This window comes from Fukomys damarensis, unplaced genomic scaffold (assembly GCF_012274545.1).
Source record: "Fukomys damarensis isolate Sample0158 unplaced genomic scaffold, DMR_v1.0_HiC HiC_scaffold_5, whole genome shotgun sequence".
NCBI classification, from domain to species: domain Eukaryota; kingdom Metazoa; phylum Chordata; class Mammalia; order Rodentia; family Bathyergidae; genus Fukomys; species Fukomys damarensis.
This window is the reverse complement of record NW_022900917.1, coordinates 80,966,369-80,985,668: the sequence shown is the minus strand read 5'-3', so window position 1 is coordinate 80,985,668 and position 19,300 is coordinate 80,966,369. Positions and strand designations below refer to the sequence as shown.

At 43.3% G+C, this 19,300-nt stretch overlaps 1 long non-coding RNA gene across 1 annotated transcript; it reads left to right on the top strand.

Moving 5' to 3' along the window:
• The first annotated feature begins 6,412 nt into the window (after positions 1–6,412).
• LOC104865854 lies at positions 6,413–17,182 on the top strand. Its single transcript, XR_781287.1, has 3 exons — positions 6,413–6,537; positions 9,896–9,979; positions 17,017–17,182. It is a non-coding gene; the product is annotated as an uncharacterized LOC104865854 (long non-coding RNA).
• Positions 17,183–19,300: the final 2,118 nt, after the last annotated feature.

Sequence of the window (19,300 nt, the reverse complement as noted above, 5' to 3'; positions counted from 1 at the left end):
TTAAACAGTACTTGCAAAGCAGATGGAAATGTTTCTAAAGAGAATCAGGTGACTACTATAGCAAACATAGTCAGAGAGTATACACGTCCAGTGGGCTGGGTTTTGCCAATAGCGTTGGGATGACTCAGAAGTTCCCAGACATTATAAATTAGAGATGGGGATTAATGACATGGAGGGAAATTCAAACACCAAATAGAAACTGTAGAAGGAAAACTACCTTCCAAAGTGTTTAATGGAAGACCCATTAAGTCGGTATGCAGTATCAATGGGGTATCAGGCCTAGAATTAAGGTCCAAAATTAAGTGCTATGTTGATTTTAGGTGAGACTAGAAGGGCCTGAAATAGCCTCAGTGCAGGCTCTCTCCACTCTTGCAGATAGAGTGTCCCAGACAAAAACCCTTCTCATTGTGGGGATCAGGCTCAGTTCCTACTTCTACAAGTAGTAGGTTTCTTTTCCCCTCCAGCTCGTGGAATTACTCAGAGAAGACAGTGACACCTTCCCACAGGAACCAAGGGTGCCTTTCCCATTTATCACTATACCACCTCTTCCAGGACCTCTTCACTCTGTTCACAAACATAACTCTTGTGTGGCACTGCATGAGTGGCATGTTGTCATCACCTAGGTTGGGAATACTATATGTGATGAACCTCTGGTCTTTACCATCCTGTGCCACAGTCCTATGGTAGAATCTCTTCCTCACCAATGGGTGAATAGGTGATTAAAACCTTCAGTCAACTCACTTCACAACACAATGGTCTGCAGAAAAAATATATAGATTGTTTTATTTCTGCTTCAGTTTCTGAAGACCATAGGCAGCATAACCTAAAATGCTGAAGTGAATGTGGAGAAACATTTACTTGGTCACCAGATAGTGTAGACATACAAGAGCAAGTCCAATTAGTAAGTGAAAGGGAACCACAGATGCCAGGCAAATCAGATAACGAATGTTTCACTCTCCACATTGCAAAATCAGCTTGAAGTTCTGTTTGAAAGCTGTCAGCTCCCTGAATAAGTCACCAACAGAAGTCTCTGCAAGGTGGAGAGAAGACAGCATGCTAGTAGGGACCTCAGGACGTGAGAAAGCCACCAGTGAGATTACAGGGTTTTATCTGGCTATATGCATATCTTTGCCTGCATGCTGGAGATGCCTGTAGCAGGGACATGCCAGTCAGGCCCAGATGAAAGCTATTGGGAAGATCTGTTCACTGGCTAAAAATCTGGGAACAGGACACCTCAATATGACAAGGTTTCTAAGCATCTGCTTGTTTCTGAAGCAAGGAAAATCAACTTTTCGCCAACCTCAATGAGTGGGCTACCGCAGAGTTTAAAGAAAGGATCTTCTTTCCCCCTCCCGAGGGAATGAAGGGCTGCCCTTTTGTATCAGAGCCAGATCATTCCACCACACTTTTCTCCTGAAGTAACTAGGTGATCCCTCATCCCCATGGAGGCTGGAGTTGAGGGGATGAATTTTATCATGATGACTAGGGGTCTTGCCATCTGGGAAACATGCGGGAAAGGCCAAGACATGGCCGCAGGAAGCTTTATGTTCAGAATGCATAAAATACTTTTCAAGTTGTGCATTAAGTGTCCATTTAAACAGGTTGACTACATGCTAACAATGAAATATTTCAGTAGGATGCCACCCTAGAACATTCAAAAGTCAAGAAGGTGCAAGATTATTTTTTATACCAAAAGCCAGAGACATTTTATCTCAAATAAGTGTTGAGATGTAAACCCTGGCAAAGTAGAGATGCTTGAGTTATCATAATATGATTTTAAAATACCACAAATAACAATTATGAACATTCTTAGAATATGTAGAAAGATAGAAAATATAAAAGAAATAGGAAGGCTCCACAAGGAACCAAGTGGATATCGCAGAACTCATATGATGGACAAAGCAGGATGGAGACTGAAGGAGGAGTCAATATATTAAGATCAATAGAAACAAAATAACCTGCAGAGAGAAAATCAATTAACAAAATAAAGTTGGTCTGTGCAATCAAGACCCATTTTCAAATCATTGATCACCTCCTACTCCATAATAGGTAAGAACTTGGATTGGCCTTTAGCTTCTAGGTTTTGTTCTTGTCACTGTTTCCATGCTGAAACATAGGCCTCCGAAAACATTTGTGGAGCAGGTCAGCTGGAGATGTTCCTTCAGAATACTCCAAGGCTGCCTATGTTAGGAGGACTCATGTTCACACAGACTAATCATATTTGGCAGAACATCTGCGGGCAGCTGTGGGACACCATTTCACTGTTGTGCTAAAGCCCAGAGATGAGCGAATGTCCCTTAGCACATTACTCTCTCCCTTCTCTACTAAGAGTGAGCACAACAAGCTGAGCAAGCAGAACAGCCACACCTGTAGAACCACTGGGTAGATAGAAGTCATCCCTAGGCCCTGGGCATCCTGGTCGCAAACACATCTCAGGGTAGGTACTTTTCCTAAGCATCTTCTCTCATAGGGTGGGTGGCTCAGGGTGAAGAGAAGAGCTCTGATTTTCAGGTCAGAACGTGGGGGGACAGGTTTGAATACTCTTAGTGTGCTCTAGGTGGTATGGGGAAAGATAAATTCATTCTGGATATGACCTTCCCAAAGCTTAAAATGTCTGTCTTTCCTTGCTGCCCATGTTAATACAGTGATGATCAATTCCCAGAATACTACTGAAGCTTCATGGCACCATGAAGACATCAGCCAGGTACTACACAGGGAACATGCATGGCTTGCTATGCTCAAGGGCCAGAGAAGGGACTCTAGATGATGACCCCCATGGAGAGTTGGGAGCAGGAGGGCCCCACAAGGGAATGCTACCTGAGGGTTTGGGGACTGTGGTCCACAGCAGGATTTTGGATTTTATTGAGTATTGGTTATTTCCTTGAGACCTTATGCATACAAAATTGCTAGTCCCCCTGGATTTCTGATTTAGGAGGCCATGCAGAGGTGTGAGTTGGTTAATGTTTCCTTTTTGAAGCAAGTTCTCAGATATAGTAACTGTTGGTCTAGGAAACTCACTTGTGGAGCTTCACATGCAGCTTTAATGTGGAGCTTCCCTTCCGCAAAGCCCAGCAGGAAGCAGAGCCCAGAGAAACTACTACAGAAGTCACCCTGCTCGGCCAGCTTATGTGTGTGGAGTAGGATGGAGTGATGCAGGGATTGAATGGAAGGTCCTGCCCATGGAGATGGGTCTTGAGGTTATTTGCAGGTATCGTTATTTTAGAGGAGCTCAGACTCTCTGTATCATATTGGGCTGTTCTCATTTGTTCCCCTCAGTTAAGCCTACCCTCAAGGCCTTCCAGGTGTTTGGTGTGCAATATCTGTACCAGGAGGTTTGGATGGGAGCTGTAAGAAGTAGGTGTCAGTGGTTCTTGGTATCTCTCTTGTTCCTTAAGGCTCCAATAGCCTAGGCCCTCTAGTTGCTAAAGGCCCCACAGCCCACGTTACATCACTACCTTGTCAGGGTTTACATCTCAACTCTTATTTGAGATAAAATGTCTCTGGCTCTTGGCATAAAGAATAATCTTGTACTCTCTTGGCTTTTGAGTGTTCTAGGGTGGCAGCCTACTGAAATCTTTCTTTGTTAGCATGTAGTCAACCTGTTTAAATGGACACTTAATGCACAACTTGCTTTCTATGTTCTTACTCAGAACCTATTGTACAGAATTGAGGAACCAAAGCTTAGGTCAACTGGATAACTTTCAACAATAAAATTGTCAGGTAAATGGAAATTCAGATATTCTTCATGAATAAGAAAAAGGTCATCAAGAAGAATAGATCTAGGGCACTGGGTTCTATCTACGTTAGCCTCAGGAAATTCAGAAGGCAAGAAAGGAAACAGCATTTAAACATTAAAATACCATTTCTGAAATTTTATAAAGAAAATAGGGAATCCAGAGGGAAAGGGTTAAAGTGCTTGGCCTTGATCACTTACTATTTTGACTCTTAATTCTTAATGCAGTCCTCATTGAGGAAGGGATCTCTCTTCCTGAAGCATTTTACTGGATTCTTCTACTCTGCTAAAGGAAGACCAGACTCCCATTCACTCATGGAGCTTCCTCATTCACTTTGTGAGAAAAGACTTGGTATCTTTTAGGGTAATACGTTTTTTAAAAATATTGACTATTTTTTTTTACCGTACTTTTTATCACCCCTTTGATTTCACCAAAGCCAGAGAATAAACAATGGGTGTGGCTCTTGCTGCAGAGAGTTGGGCTGGAAACACACACAAGCCAGCTTGCACAGGAGGCAAAGTCATTTCTTCTGGTGCTGCCCAGTGACATTCCTGGGTCTTTGTTGGATGCAAGGTACCTGTGGAGGCATCTTCTGTATACCATCTTATACTACCATTGGTTCTGGGAATTTAAGAATGTGTATAGTAGGGGAAAGTGTTCTATTCTACTTTGCATATTCTAAAAGGAGTGGGAGTCAAGAATCCATAGAGTCAAAGAGAAAGTTTAAAGGGGTGGATAGCATACATGAGATTAAGCCAGCCCTCTTGTTGGTGGCTGTTACCAGAGTTAGGATTCCATCTTCCCATTGGGTCCTGGAGTCACAGGTCTTATTCTTTTGATGATTATATTTTTGGGAATGATTCTCAAGTTATCGAGAGATGCTTCTGAGCTGCAAAATATGCCTGCTTCCAACTGTAAGCCTTTTTTATTAGATGCCTGGTAGGCATTTGTGGCCTGTCACAGGGCTCAGTTTCAGATAAAAGATACAAGGATCCAGGGTCAGGAACAAGGTGACAGCCCTACTCTTTCAGAGTGTCACTCCAATCCTCACTAAAGTCTGGTTACCTAGCACAAAGGGCTTCTTCACTTACCTGCTCTTTCTCAGGATTTCAGATCAGGTTTTGGGTCCTCTATTCTGGAAGGGAGAAAATAGATGCGTTCAGTGTATATTGGAATAAGTGGGGTCATTGTTCTTTGCCAAGACTGAACTTCAGGGTCACAAGAGAAATTTTGGAGGCATTTTGCAACCCCAGTCACTGACGAAAGAATTTCAAACCTTTCAAGAACACCCAACACACACACACACACACACACACACACACACACACACACACCCCTCACTGCTTTTGTGTTCTTCATGGTTTCTAACATTTCACATCAATACTAATGACCCTACCACTCCCCAGAGAAAGATTGGACTAAAGCCACCTGTGGTCCTTAAGGAATTCAAGTCATCCTTTTGCTAGTCATGGAGGAATCATTTGACTGTAGTTTATCCATTTTTCTTCTTCATAGGTGGGGTTGGACAGAATAGCACTACAGAAACAGCAGGTTCACAAATAGCAACATTGTCCTAGGCTATGGATAGATTGTCTACTGCAATCAAAAATACAGTGGGTATATAAAATTTATGAAAGTATGGGACACACTGCTATGAATTCCTTTCAGAATGCTCCCTCTTCCTTCTAACACACTTATCCTTTTATTATCGCCACTTTCTGACACAGTTCTGGAAGTCATTTTTGTAAGTGTCTTTAGTTGCCCTTTCATGGCTGCCTCAGTGTTCTACATTGATTCAAAATGTTTTACTTCATGGTCATTGTCTTAGCTACTTTTCTCATTGCTGAGCCAAAGTACCCAGCACCCAAAGTTAAAGGAGGAGAGGTTCATCATGACTCACAGTTTGTAGAGGTTTCAGTCCACAGTCAGCTGGATCCAAGGCAGTGTGGCATGGCAGAGTAGGCAGAGGCAGCAGAAAGCAAACAGAGCAAGATCAGGCAGAAGCAGGGATGGCCCCGGGCAGCTGTATTCTCCAAATCTTTGATCACACAATTCCAGAGCTGCTTCAGAAACTATTTAACATGAGGTGGACTATTGAGGGGAATTTAATGGTAATGTGTTTTTACTGTACTTATTAAAAAAAATTTAAACATGTTCTTGATGTGTCAATCACCGCTTTTTATCAGGTTGATGCTATGCTATAAAATGGAAGCTTTCAATAGGAATCAGTCTTAGAACACCCAGAAGCCCAAGATATAGTCTAAAATTTCCCATCATACATGGAAATCATTCTTAGAGCTGCCATTATTGACCTGGCCACAGAGCAGGTGACTCCTTTGCTTCCTGTGTGGACCATGACATAAACTGCACACCATGTGGATTCAGTCTCAGTAGATATAACTGGAGAAGAATATATGACAAAAATAGTTCATATGTGGATCTCCAGGAATTCCTCCAAGTAGATATCCAGAGTCTACTTTTCAGGAAGAGGAGAGCTGTATTTCCTCCTACCAGCAAATATGCTGCATTGGAAACAAGCTCCTGGCAGCCACAAACACCTAAAAATGGATCACCCAAAGCATGGGAATGCTCAGTGGGTGAGCTGTCACAGCTGAGTATCATGTGATGTCCTACATCATAAAATCACACTGCACAGAATCCATTCAGTTTAGAATTATCACATGGATGACTGGGCAGATCACAGCTGGATGACCAGGTGGACATGACCAGCAAGAACAGCAGCGATAGCACCTGCACCTTTTGCTGAGCTCTACTTCCTTCATCTAACACCCTTGGCTTTGGGGTAAGCAGTGCTGCCCTGAGAGACAGCATTTCTCCAATTTGTCTTTATTTTTGGAAACTCATGGTATCTGACTCTCAAGTTGCCAAATTCCAATCACAGAATTTTGGGGAAAGGCCAAGCTAACCCTCTTCACATTTTCTAAGGAGAAGTCACTCATTTGTTTGCCTATATTTTCCACTAGTTGGAGCCCCATAGTTTAAGGCCCAGGAGGCTGTTTATAGCATCAGGTTTGAAGTCTGGGGCGGTAACTATAGTAACCCAGTGGTCTCCTATCCTTAGGATGTGCCCAAGTCAGTCATCCAAAGGACTTGTTATTAGCCACTCATTATGCATGATAAGAGTTATGAGACTAAATAGCCAACTAGGATTTGACTAGACATTCCAAATCGTATTTTACAGGTTCTAAAATTAAATTTATCTCATTAATAGCAACAAAAATGGAACAGAGATATAACTTTTATATGCAGAAAAGTTGATATTAGGGGATCATATTTTAGAAGTTAAAGAAACTGCCCAGGTCTGAATACAACATAGAAGGTTCTGACACCTGTAATTCTACCCCGGGCTTCCTTGTCTCCAAGTCTGACCTTTTGATATCAGCTCCTCCTGTGTACTGTATCTATAATTCCCAAGCTGCCTTAGTCAGAATGGAGAATATAGAAAACACTTAATCTGAAGCTACTCTCTTTGCAAGGCCTATTCCCAAAGCTTAAAGTGTCTATTCTTCCTTGTAGTCCACATTACATAGTAGTGCTCTGTTGCGAACACACAACTAAAGCTCCATGGCTCCACTGAGGCATTAAATAAGCTCCACACAGGGACCAAGGCTTCCTGTGCTCAAGGAGGGAATTCAGAGGGAGAATCTCTGTGGAGGGAAGGAAGTAGATGGGCCCCACAGGGATGCCACCTGGTGGGGAGGGCTATTGTTCAGAGCAGGGGCTGGGTCTTTAGTGGGTATCAGAATCTCCTGAAGAGCTTGTGCAAACAAGATTGCCAGCTCCCCAGGACTCTTTTGCTTGAGGGTGTACCTGGAGTGTGTGTGTGTGTGTGTAGAAAGCTAGTTCCCATGCAATTGATGGTTTAAGGTCATTTGGAGCATCACAGGTCCAGAGTTAACAATCCCAATCCAGAGCCAGAACAGGAGCTGAATTACTAGAATTGGAGAGTTAGTGGTTAGGAAATGCATAGAGAGATGGATGATGGAAGATTTTGAGATGATGCTTTGACTTCCAGCAACTTCCACTGAGGGATACTGCCAGCTGGAGGTGACTTCTGAGGGAGAGAAGAAGCCAAAATAACATGCAATGACATCCCTTTCTCTTTCCAACTAGTCTCAGGTGAACCTGCCCTTTGGCAAGATCAAGAATCAGACCACATGGAAAACTGCTGCAGGGCCAGCATGTACATTGGGAACAGGATGAAGATGGGGAGAATGAACAGAAATCCCTGAAACAGATCTTGAGGGAGTTTCCAGCTACTAGTTGTTCTAGAGGAGCAGAACTTCTGTATTACCCAGCTGATTTCTCACACTTATTCCTCTCAGCTAGAGGCCTTCCTGGACTTTTGAGGTCAGATCTCTGATCCAGGAGGGTGGTCCCTGTGGACCAATGGAGAACTTCACTCATGAAAGATGTAACTGGCTCTCACCAGTAATGTGAGAGTAATGGGAGAGCAATGCAGGTGTAATATGCTCCTTCAGTCTCCAACAGCTGAGGCATTTTGCTGCAACCAGTCCTGCAGCCCAATACCCCATACTGACAGGAAACCAGGTCACCTTGGTGGAGCCTAAAGGATGCAGAAACTCACCCCACTCTGAGTGTCCTGGCACCTACCACCTCTATTCAGCATTAAACTCATGCAGAAAGTGCCCATCATTCTTATGCATTTCTTAGGAGGTAGGAGTTTCCCCTGTTTATTTGCTATGGGTTAGACAGGTGTCTATGTTCCAGCTTCTCTCGGTTCTCCTTTGGAGAAATATGACCCCTACTTTGTCACCTGGATTTCAGAGAAATGAAACCGATGTGTTATTGAAGAACCACAGTCAGATGTTCTTCTCTATTTCATGTACAGCAGGAATGAGCCAAATGCACTGGGATTTTTGAATACAGAATGAGAGTTGAGGAGACATAGTCTCATTCTCTGCCTACCCCGCCCTCATATTTAAGTTGTCCATTAGAAAGTGGACATTGATTCAGAATGTAACAAGATATATAGCAAATAGGAGCAGAGGGGCTTCTCCTCCACGATTGCTGGGCAAAGGGATTCTCTCCCAACTTCATAGGAAATTCAATGTCCACAACTATTTCATTCACAGTGGCCCAATCTCACCCTCTATTATTGTTTATGGTCATTGGCAGTCCCAACAGGACTGTGTTCTGTGATGCCCAGGTGCCTTATCCCCCCTTAGCCAAAATGACTTCTGAGGTGCTATTCTTCAGATCTGAATATGTGTGGGAGTCCTTGCCTTGAGAGACAGTGTTACTTGGTGTCATAGGAGGGACTTCCCCTTCAGCTGGAGTCTATTGAGATGCTGTATGAAGAGGGTCAACTTGAGGTGACAGGAGCACTGCAGAGAACTCTGAGTCCTCAGTGATTTATCCTGTGGTGGAGAAATCCCATGGAAGAACTGGCTGCCCTTAACCTCCTTGATTTCAGGGACTCAGGGTCATAGGAGTTAAGCCACATGGTTTGAGAAGCCTCATGACCTAGCACAGTGGCTTAGTTCTTTACTCCAAGTTTTGATTTTCATGATCTTTTTGTTACCATTGAGTATCAGCACCCAGATGAAAATTTTCTGTCAAGTATAATTAATTACAAAAATGTGTCCCAACATTATTATGCAGACTATCAGGTAAACATGTGTCAGTGAAAAGCAAGTTAATCTCAGTTTGAAAACCTCCTGCACTCCTTGCTGAAACTCATACTAAATGTGCTCCATCCCAAGATCATGTTGGTCCTTCCGTTGGTGATCTCAGCATGGGTCTCCTTTTATCCACCTGAGTGTTATTCAAATTAACATTGGTTGAATTTTGTTCTCCATTTGTAGGTATAGCATCTGATAAGTGAGGTAGCAGGCTCCCCAAACATTCAGAGTAAATAATTGATTGACTTATGGGCGGACTAGATGAAGTGATCCACCATGTCCTTACCTACTTAAAGAAAAGTGCACCTTCCTGGTTTATATGTATATATGCCCCCAAAGACTTATGCAATCACAGCAGGACCTTTGGAAGATGATTCTTTTATAGGAGGATTATAGCTCTATTAGGAAGTGTGGAATAGGTGGATCACTGTGGTCCTGACTTGGAAGGTTGTATCTCCAGTCTCAGCTCCTCCCTTGAAGTTTTCTGCTTTCTAGATACTGTGAGGTCAGCATCATGCCTCTGACATGCCCCTCTGCAATGCCATCCTACCTTGGGGCCAGCCAACCATGGAATGAAAGGTGAGCCAACTTAAACTTCTCTGTTAAGTGGTGGGTTTTGGGGTATTTTGTCCTGGCAATGAGGAAAGTAACTAAGACATTTACCCAATGGGATCCACGCTCTAGAGGGATAGGGGGATAGAACTGTAGCTTGAGAACATGAATGTTTCACTTACTTACAACCTCCCTAGAAGCATTCCTAGCTCATAACCATAGTGACTGCTCTGTTCTAACCTAGCAAACAAAGTAGCAATATGTGGGAAGTCTGATCATGAGGTGGCATGCATCATGTTGACAACACCTTATATATGTTTCATCAATATATAAATAGAAAATTACTTATGGTCGAATGAATCTTTAAGCATTCCAAACACTAATAGAAAATACTGCCATGGGAGCCATGAGAAGGTCTGAATGAAAGACAGATTTCTAAGCCCTGGCCAGTATGTTGAGCAACAGCAGACCTCACATCAGTAATGTCAATGGCATATTCTTTGCAGGACTGTGGTGTGTCTCCCAAAGCCAAAAAACAATGGAAAACATTTTACTGAAAGGTGCATACAAACAGAAAGCATGTATGTACACCTGTTGCTGCACCCAAGCATGTCAGGACAGAATTAGTGTTAACAGTACTGAAGCTGCCTCCTAAGTATTTTTCAGTGTTAGGATGGTGAGCTGAAATGTGTTTGTAAGACAGAATACAAATCAGACAGATGAGCAGATCCATCTACATGCATAAGTCTTACACACCAGAGAAGAAAGATAATATGTAAATGGAGCCACTATATTAAGATGCAAATCACTATTTTTCTTACCTGTTAGGGTTGATCAGTTGTAACTTGGTTGAAAGCCTAGGGAGGTGAAGGAAAGCATGTGGGTTGCTGGTCAGAGTCCACACCTTCCTCGACCAAGGTTTCATGGGTATGTTCACTTTAATGTTCCCACAATCTAATTCAGACTACTAGTTAAATGACACTAAGAAAGACAGGTTCACAAGCTGTTGAATTTCCAAGCATTCCTAACTTGGAAAATCTACCCTCAAATGTGCTACCCTGTGGGGGCCCAGTCATGGCCCACTGGAGTTTGACATTTGGAAAATAACTTCTTCCTGTACAATTAAGGCATCGACACAATCTATGTAACATTTGTTACTTTTCAAGGACACTGTTTGTTAAGCTTGTTTTATTCTTTGACCCCGGGATAACAGGAACTCTTTAGCCGAAGATCTGATGTTACCTGTAAGAGTTAGGAAATCCGGTCTTTACATAAAGATAAAAACAATTGCTTGGTGCTTCCTGTTGTTGTGTGCCCTTAAAAGCTTCCTGTTGATGTGAGCCTTTAAAAGGAGCTGTTTCTGTGAAATAAATCAGACTTCTCTTGGTTTCCACTCAGGCTTGAGTGTTCTTTCCTTTCTCAATCCTCACTCCCCAACTCAGACATGTTCGTGATGTGATGGCTGGGCCACCACACTACCCTAATTCCCAGAAACTGGGGATTTTCTGCATAGGTCCTAGAGAATGACTGAAGACCCATCACTAAGAACATGCATTAGGCTTGACTTCATTTCCAGCCAATGATATGGATCCCTGAGCTTCCCATACCTGTCAGAATGACTGTACAGAGAGGTTCACTGTGGGATTTCTGGTATTGTTAGAGCAGGTATACTGCAGCACTAGTTTGGGGATATAAGGATTCATGTCCCAACGAAATCTGAGTTTTCATTTAAGCACCTTACTTCATTGATATGTGTATTTCCTTTGTGTATACCCAGCCTTTACCTAAATACGTTGTAACCAAAAATTTGATGTATCAAGAAAACTTTTGTCATCCCAGAGCATCAGTATCATGGGTGAAGATGACGCTTGCCAAAGCTGTTCATCTGGCATATTTTTCTGGTATCTCACACTGCACCTCTCCAGAGCCATGTTGTCCAGAGAGGCTTAAGAGGCAGATATACCTTGGACTCCACTCCTTTCAGTCACTTACTCATGTGTAATGCACAATGAGAGGCTTCATGCAAGTCTTCAGAATGATTATCCTGCTCTCAGTTGCCTCAGCCAGCTGGATTTTCAGGTCTCATGATGAATGCTGGTTAAAGGATGTGGAGTTATAATTGCTTACCCAAGTAAATGCTGCACCTACATGTGGGTCGTGGCATCATTACCTGATTAAGACTCCAAAGAGGAAACAGCATTTCATCCAGTTCCTGTTGACTGTGACATAGGTGCTTAAATCCCTGAAACAGCAACAAAACCATCAGTGGAATGACACTGGGGAGCTAAGATAAAGAACCATATTTACTCTATGTCTAAACAGCAGAGAGAGATGGATTTGCAGAGTGATGCTTGTCAGCTCCCCTGGTTTAGGAGAGGTGATAAATTCTGTTATAACCACCAGCATCGCACGTATGGGAGATATAAAAAGGGACTGGTGGCAGGTATTTGAAGCTGGTGGTTTGAGCTCAGCAGGGCTGCACTAGGGGTACAGATGGAAAAAAGGGATGCAGAACATAGGCATTATTTGAAGCCATAGGTTATGGGATACAAAACATGCTTAGCTAGAGTCATGAGAAATAGCCAGAGAGCAGCTTGCAGCAATGGGAATAGAAACAGAGTGGCCAGGCATGCACAGACCTCCTGGCCAGGTGGTACATCCTCCATCAAATCCCTCAGACCTGACTGTCGTGTTACATTTATGACAATTTGGAATCTACTGTGGGGGTGGGGGAATTCAAACTACATGAGTTTAGACCCCGTGACCTGAAGAAGTCCTATAGATGAGCCATGTCATAACTACCAGTGGATAAATGGCTAACCAGGGAGATTATCACGTTGGAGATCCTGCTCCTGAGATAAGATGAGACTGTCAGGTGAAATATTCTATGAGATGGGGAAGGAATGATGCAGAGTGGATAGAAGATTCCTTCTCCGGAGCAGAGAAAACACAGGAGAACGATATGGACTCCAACAGGCCTTAAACAACTGAGAAGTCACCCTGGAGGAAACATGAGGGGGAAATAAGGGAAGAATAGCCTGGCAGATTTCCTAAACTCTCAGGTGTGGAGGCCAGTGATTGCATGTTCATCCAACCCAGTGAGCCAGACTCTAGCGGGCAGCCAGAGGACTTCAGGCATACAGTATCCTGGGTGACCAGAAATCCTATTGGCAGTTTTGGATAGATTCCCCCAGGCTTACTCACACAAGGGAAGGACAGAAACAGAAAGGGCCACAGACCTGGGTTTCCAGAGGCAGCAGAGGGAGCATCCAGGTAAGTATTAGTAAGGAAAGGAGAGATCTTACAGAGTCAAGACTTATCTGGGCCCTTGGATTTCAGGTTGCAAGGCTTCGTGCCTTTGAAGTGTTCCAAAGGGAGAAACTCTACACTGGAGACCTCAAAGGCTTGAGGATCCTGGTTGAACTTAGACACATCCCAGGTTCATCACTGAAAATGGTGAGGACCACTTGTGTAGAGGTGTCCTCATTTCATAGGAAAGAACATAGACTCTAGGACTTGAGTGCTGGGAACAATGCGGCAGCCCTGCCCTGTCATATTACCTGAAATCCTAACTGTGATAAGTTCATATACGACAAAAGATACATCTGTCACACTCCTAGTATTCCTGATTTCAGATAAGGATCTGGTTCTCAATTCTGAAACAGGAGACAAAAAAGATACATTCAGTTTATTAGTGACATGGGGTCAACATTATTTGGACTAACCTACAAGGTCAAAACAAGAGTCTTAGAGACTTTTTTAGTTCCTTATTTACTGCCACAGAATTTTAAATCCTTAGATGATAATGTTACATTTTTATTTTTTTTCCATTGAGTTTATTGGTGTATTTTAGGTATACAATACAATGACATTCATCATTTGGAATTTGTACCTTTACATGATGTATCTTGGTTCTTATATTTTTCCTAATCCCCTGCCCTCCCTTCAACCCTTCCACCCCTTCCTATTTACAAGGATTTTGTTTCTATTTTTCCTTTTCTCATATTTTTTCCTTTCTGCTACCCCTCCCAGTCCCTCTACCTCTTTTGACCTTTTCTTCCTATTTCACATTATCTATTATACATTTTGATCCTTATTTACACTTTCAGTTTCTCACACCAGAGAAGCTATACAAACCACTTTAGCTTCTTCAGGTTACCCAACCTTTCATGTTCATATTATTCCCCTCTGTCCTCTTCCCAAAAATAAAGGAAAAAACTTAAAGCTATCTATGGTCCTTTATAGAAGTCAAAGAGTTATACTTTTTGCCACCCATGGAGCAGGGCAGTGGAGAAAATAAAAACTGGTGAGTCCAACTTCTTTCAATTAAGTTCTTAATCTTGTTATCCTCAACTTACCATATTTAGGGCTTTTTCTTCTCTGCTCCTGACACTGAGCTTTGGCATGCTAATCTGGTCACTTTCCTGGTCCATCCCTCTAGCGCTGAGATCCACTCTGACTCGGGACTTGCAAGAGGAAAAGTGTGCTGGTTCTCTGAGCTTATTTATCCCCCAGACCATGTGGCCACGGGCAGTTTGGTTTTGCTAATTATGGTCTGAGGAATTTTGTACTCTAATCTCAACTAACAGCTCTCATTTAGAGACTCCCCGCTCCAGAAATGAGGAAGTCAGAGAACTTAAAACTCATTCTGTTCTTTTAAAATCACTCTCCTTACCCCTCATCCATGGCAAAGGCACTCTGATGCATTTAGAATGACACCTTGGTTGTGAAATCCCCGTTTTCACAGCTGTCTTATGATCAGAGATCTACTGGGCAGGTGATCAATTTTGACACCATGAAAATGACCCTCAGGGTATAAACCCATTTTTTTCCCCAGAGTCAATGAGCATGTGTTACCCAAGATGGCTTAGGAACACACTTACCACCGTATTCAGGTGACATTGGTATGCTTCCTACTCATTGGTGAGAGGAGGCTCATCAGGAGATATTGGTCTACCAAATGCAGGCTAAGAGGTGAAAGCTCTTTACCAACTGATTCTTGTATACAGGATAGAGATGAATGCTTTGACAAGTTTAAATCAGACAAACCAGCAGTCCCTATGGTTCTACTTCAGGAAGCTATGGGCAGGGGCTACTGCTTCTGGGAGGCTACCTTTGGTACATCCATAACTGACCTGAGGTCCTCAGACTAGTTTCATATCACTGAGATCCTCCTAATCATTGTTTGGCACACTGACCCTGTGCTTAAGGGATGGTGATTCTGGAATTCTTGTTCTCTAAACATCCCTCACTGACTTGACTAAGTCCATTGGGGGGAAGCAGGCAGGGAGAGAAAAGAGTGCTTGAGACCTGGATCTCTAGGACATCTCTCTGCCCTTGTTTTATATAACCTGTCATCAGGGCAGCATCTGGACCACCCCTTTCCCAAGAACATAGGGTGCTGATCCAGCCACACGAGAATTCTCTCATGTCACCTGTCCCAGGCTTAATACTCATAGGAACCCTGTTAACTTATAGTACATGTTAACTGAATGTATCTTTCAGGGGCACAGCTTTAACAAGCATTTCATGTGCCCCAACTTTCCATACTTTTACCTGACTTTGTCTCAACGACATTGATTTTTGCTACAACAGCTAAAGTACAGACCTTTCATTCAGGGTCTGGAAGTCCTGGAGTCCAGTCTCTAGTTCAAGATGACAGTTACCCGGACTATGTACCAGCACTAAGGTACAATTAGCCCCACCTCTGACTTCCTTATTCAGTACTTATGGCTTTATACTTGTGCCATGTTAGGTTTTGTGCATTTGGAAAATTCTAATTCTCATGTCATCTAGATTTTCCCATACAAGAACATCTCTAAGGAAGAGGATGGGACCCAACTATTACCAGAAACTTTTTTTTTCTAACCCCAATCCACCTCATTAGATGGGAACATGACTAACAGCAGGATCTGGTTGATGGCCATGCCATGCTCACATGGCTCAACAAATGGAGCTTAGGATCAGCAAGAATAACTCCTGTAAAACTTCAAGTTCAGCATCTACCATTCCGTGTCACACTTAGTTACCAGTGCTAACCCTAACTGGTTTCCCTATCTGCAAATCAGGGGAAGAAGGATACTCCTATCTGGAGGTGTGTCCAGGCCCTTGGCCTGAGATAGGGATCTTTTCTTAGAGTTCTCCACTAGACCGGAGCTTCAACCTGTGTGCAGGTTCATGTTCCATCACATGCTGCTAAACTTCCAGACCATGACTACCACTTAGCACAGGAACTCTTGTTCCAAGCTTTAGTGACTTTACCATTTGCATTCATTATGAATGTTCTTTTCACAAATGGAATCCTTTTTTTTTTTTGTACTGGGGATTGAACTCACAACCTCATGTTTGGGAGGCAGGCTTGGTGCCACTGAGCTAAATCACTGGCTCTGGAATCTGTATTTGCTGATAGAGTTGACTAAAACCCAGGATCATAAGCCAGAAAACATAACTCTAAAGGGCCTGTGAGTGTCTTAGAATATACTTTTAGTATGTTTTTTAAACATCCAGACCAGATGTGGGCCATATGACAGGGGAGGCATTGAGAAGCAGTTGGGCCAAATGATTTGAGGTAAATCTAAAGGTATGGAGACCTGAGCCAATTGTAAAGAGACAGCTTCAGCACAAAGTTGTTTGCTATCATTCATTTAGCTTCAGTTTGGGTTTTAATTTGAAAGCATCAGAACCTTCTAAGAAGCAATGACTAGATTTTGTACCCCTAATGCCTGCCATCAGACGTGGTTCTGAAGATGGAAGAAGTTACCTTAAAGTGGCCGGCACAGTTTAGGGTGGAGACTGGGGTCATGCTATCCTTCGCCTAGCTATGCACCTACTATGTTTTTTGCAAGCCCTCAGGTGGGATGTCCTAAGTATCCTTAACTATCTGACACAAGGTCTGATGTTCAAGACTTTTCACTGTTAACTTACACTCCAATGTTGTCCCCTCCATGGGGAAGGACACTTCAAGTCTCATCTCAGGATACAGAATTTGCAGATTTCTTTCCATCTGAGCCAGCACCGTCTGCCTTTGGAATGAGCAGTTAAAACCTTTGTTTGTTTCCCTGCAGGAATAAGCATGTCCTCTGGAGATTTGTTGCCTCCTGATTCAAACACAAGCACCACCTGAGCCCACTGGCTCCTTATAGGATGGCACCCAGATGGCTTGCAGCAGCTCCCCAATGAGGCCAGCCTCCCAGCCACACACCTCGTACTCAACAAGTGGCCTCTGTATATCACCACTCACACAACATCTGACTGTGGCAAGGGTGGGAATGTGGGGCAGCCAAGAACAATGTAAGATTATTGATGCTGCTAATATAAACTAACTCACTGTGTACTGAATGCTGCACATGACACTTCTAATGCTGACCTAACATGTGAAGCAGAATAAAGCTTTAAGGAGTCTGTATACTGTTACTTCACCTATAATTACAAATTTTCACCTGCTGCCTAGGTCCTCATACTGTTGAGAATGGCTGACAGCAAAAACCCTAAAGATGACTTCTCAGCATAATGGAAATCACAATAGACTATAGAAATCAGAATACAGGGCCAGGATTTGACCAGCACAGGGAACTTTAGTGGCTTCTTCCAAGCCCTTGAGTTACTTTGCAGTATCCTGCAGACCACAAATTTAAGTACTGTATGTCATATTTAAGGTAGGAAAGTAAGAATGAGGGTGTACACCACTTTGTTAACTTGCTGTCTGGGATGAATGTTCAGAGGCTTTTCCTAGTCCTGAGTTTCCTGCAGACATCATCTGCATCTGGGGGAAGCTGCACCTGCTGGTTGTCTGTAGCAACACACAGAGGCTGGCTCTAGCAGTTGAGTTAGCATCTCACTTCTAGCTGGTTACCCACTGCTGTACCCACAGAACTTGTTCCAGATGGTGTCCTCCAAAAATTAGGCACACTAAAGTGATCTGGTCTCAGGAAAGGTTATCTACTCTCATCTCTCAGGTGAGGTCAGTTTAGCTTGAGGGCAGGTAAGTAGGCCCAGGTTTACAGGTCAGGAAAGTCATGCCGTGACTTAACTCACTTAGCTCCTGGCAGCAGTGAGTTCAGTCGGCAGGCTGACCAGAAGTAAGTGTAGATCTCTTTACCCCATATTACGGGAAAATTCTGATTTGACACTCTCTCCTAAAGGTAGAAGTAATGTGCTTGTTCTCTACCAAATGTACAAGAAAACAAGATGGAAGTGGAGGAATGCATCTATGGAACACTGAGATATCAGGGTCACTTCTTGGTAACGCAAATGCTGACAACAGAAGCATCACAGTTGACAAAGGACATTGAAATCCTGCTGAGTTAGTAAAAGAGTCTGGTGTTCTACTATAATTTAAATGTTTCGGGGGAAGCCTGACCTTTATTGAGCTTGAAGAAAAGCTAGCTTTACAGCTTGTGCTTGCTAAATTCCGTACCCAGCTGGTACTGCAATGGACAATAGGCAGCATTGCTCCTGTAATGAATTGGGGAGATAAGTTCATATAGGTTTCCTGATGGCCTGTCACTTCAAGAGCACCAGGTCCAGTCTTAATGGTTGGAAGGCCTAAGGTCCCTAATCCACTTTTGTCATTCACTGGCTGGAGAAGGAACTGGAGGCTTGAACTTCAGGAAAAGCCCATGGAAAGATTCTCACCTATCTCAGTTCTGCCTGTATGGTTCTGAGCTCAGGTGGGTTAAGCATTCAAACTGTTGCTCAGGAGATAACAGAGCAGGTGTGAGAAGCCCCAAGCTATTTGAGCTGTTGGATGGTGTGGCATGGAGAAGATGGTGCCGTGTACAGGGTCCTTGCTACAGCAGCTGCTGCCCTCTTTGGGCAGGAGTGGATCAGTCTGAAGATGACAGATGTCTGTCACTCAACCTACCATAGGGGCTCATGCCAGCCTTTGACATCTCCTGCTACTTTCCCTTTGTGTTTTTGGTGCTGTTACAGCCAGGCCACCTTGACTTAGTGTAGCTTTGCTGCAGGGCTTACTGTATCTACCTAATGCCCTGCCCAGCTTTTCCGGGCTTCAAAGTCAGATACTTTGAGGCATCCCTGCCTGTTGTCTTTTCCCAGTGTGGCTTTTTATGGTGACCAGACCTTGTCTCATTATTCCTTATGAGGTTAGGTCCTCACATACCCAGTCATGTCCTTCCAATTGTGGCTCTTTGGGCAAAGTATCAAAAGCTTCACTCAGGATCCCTGAATGAAGGACACATTTTTCTTAGAAAGAAAAGCCTTGGAGTTAAGGAGAGTCCCTCTTAGGAAAAGGAGGGCTCTGACAGTGACAGGAAGAACTAGGCCATCTCACTCGGGCCAGGAAAGGCTTTTGGGGGCTGCCATCTCTTTAGAGTTTGAGAGATAGAG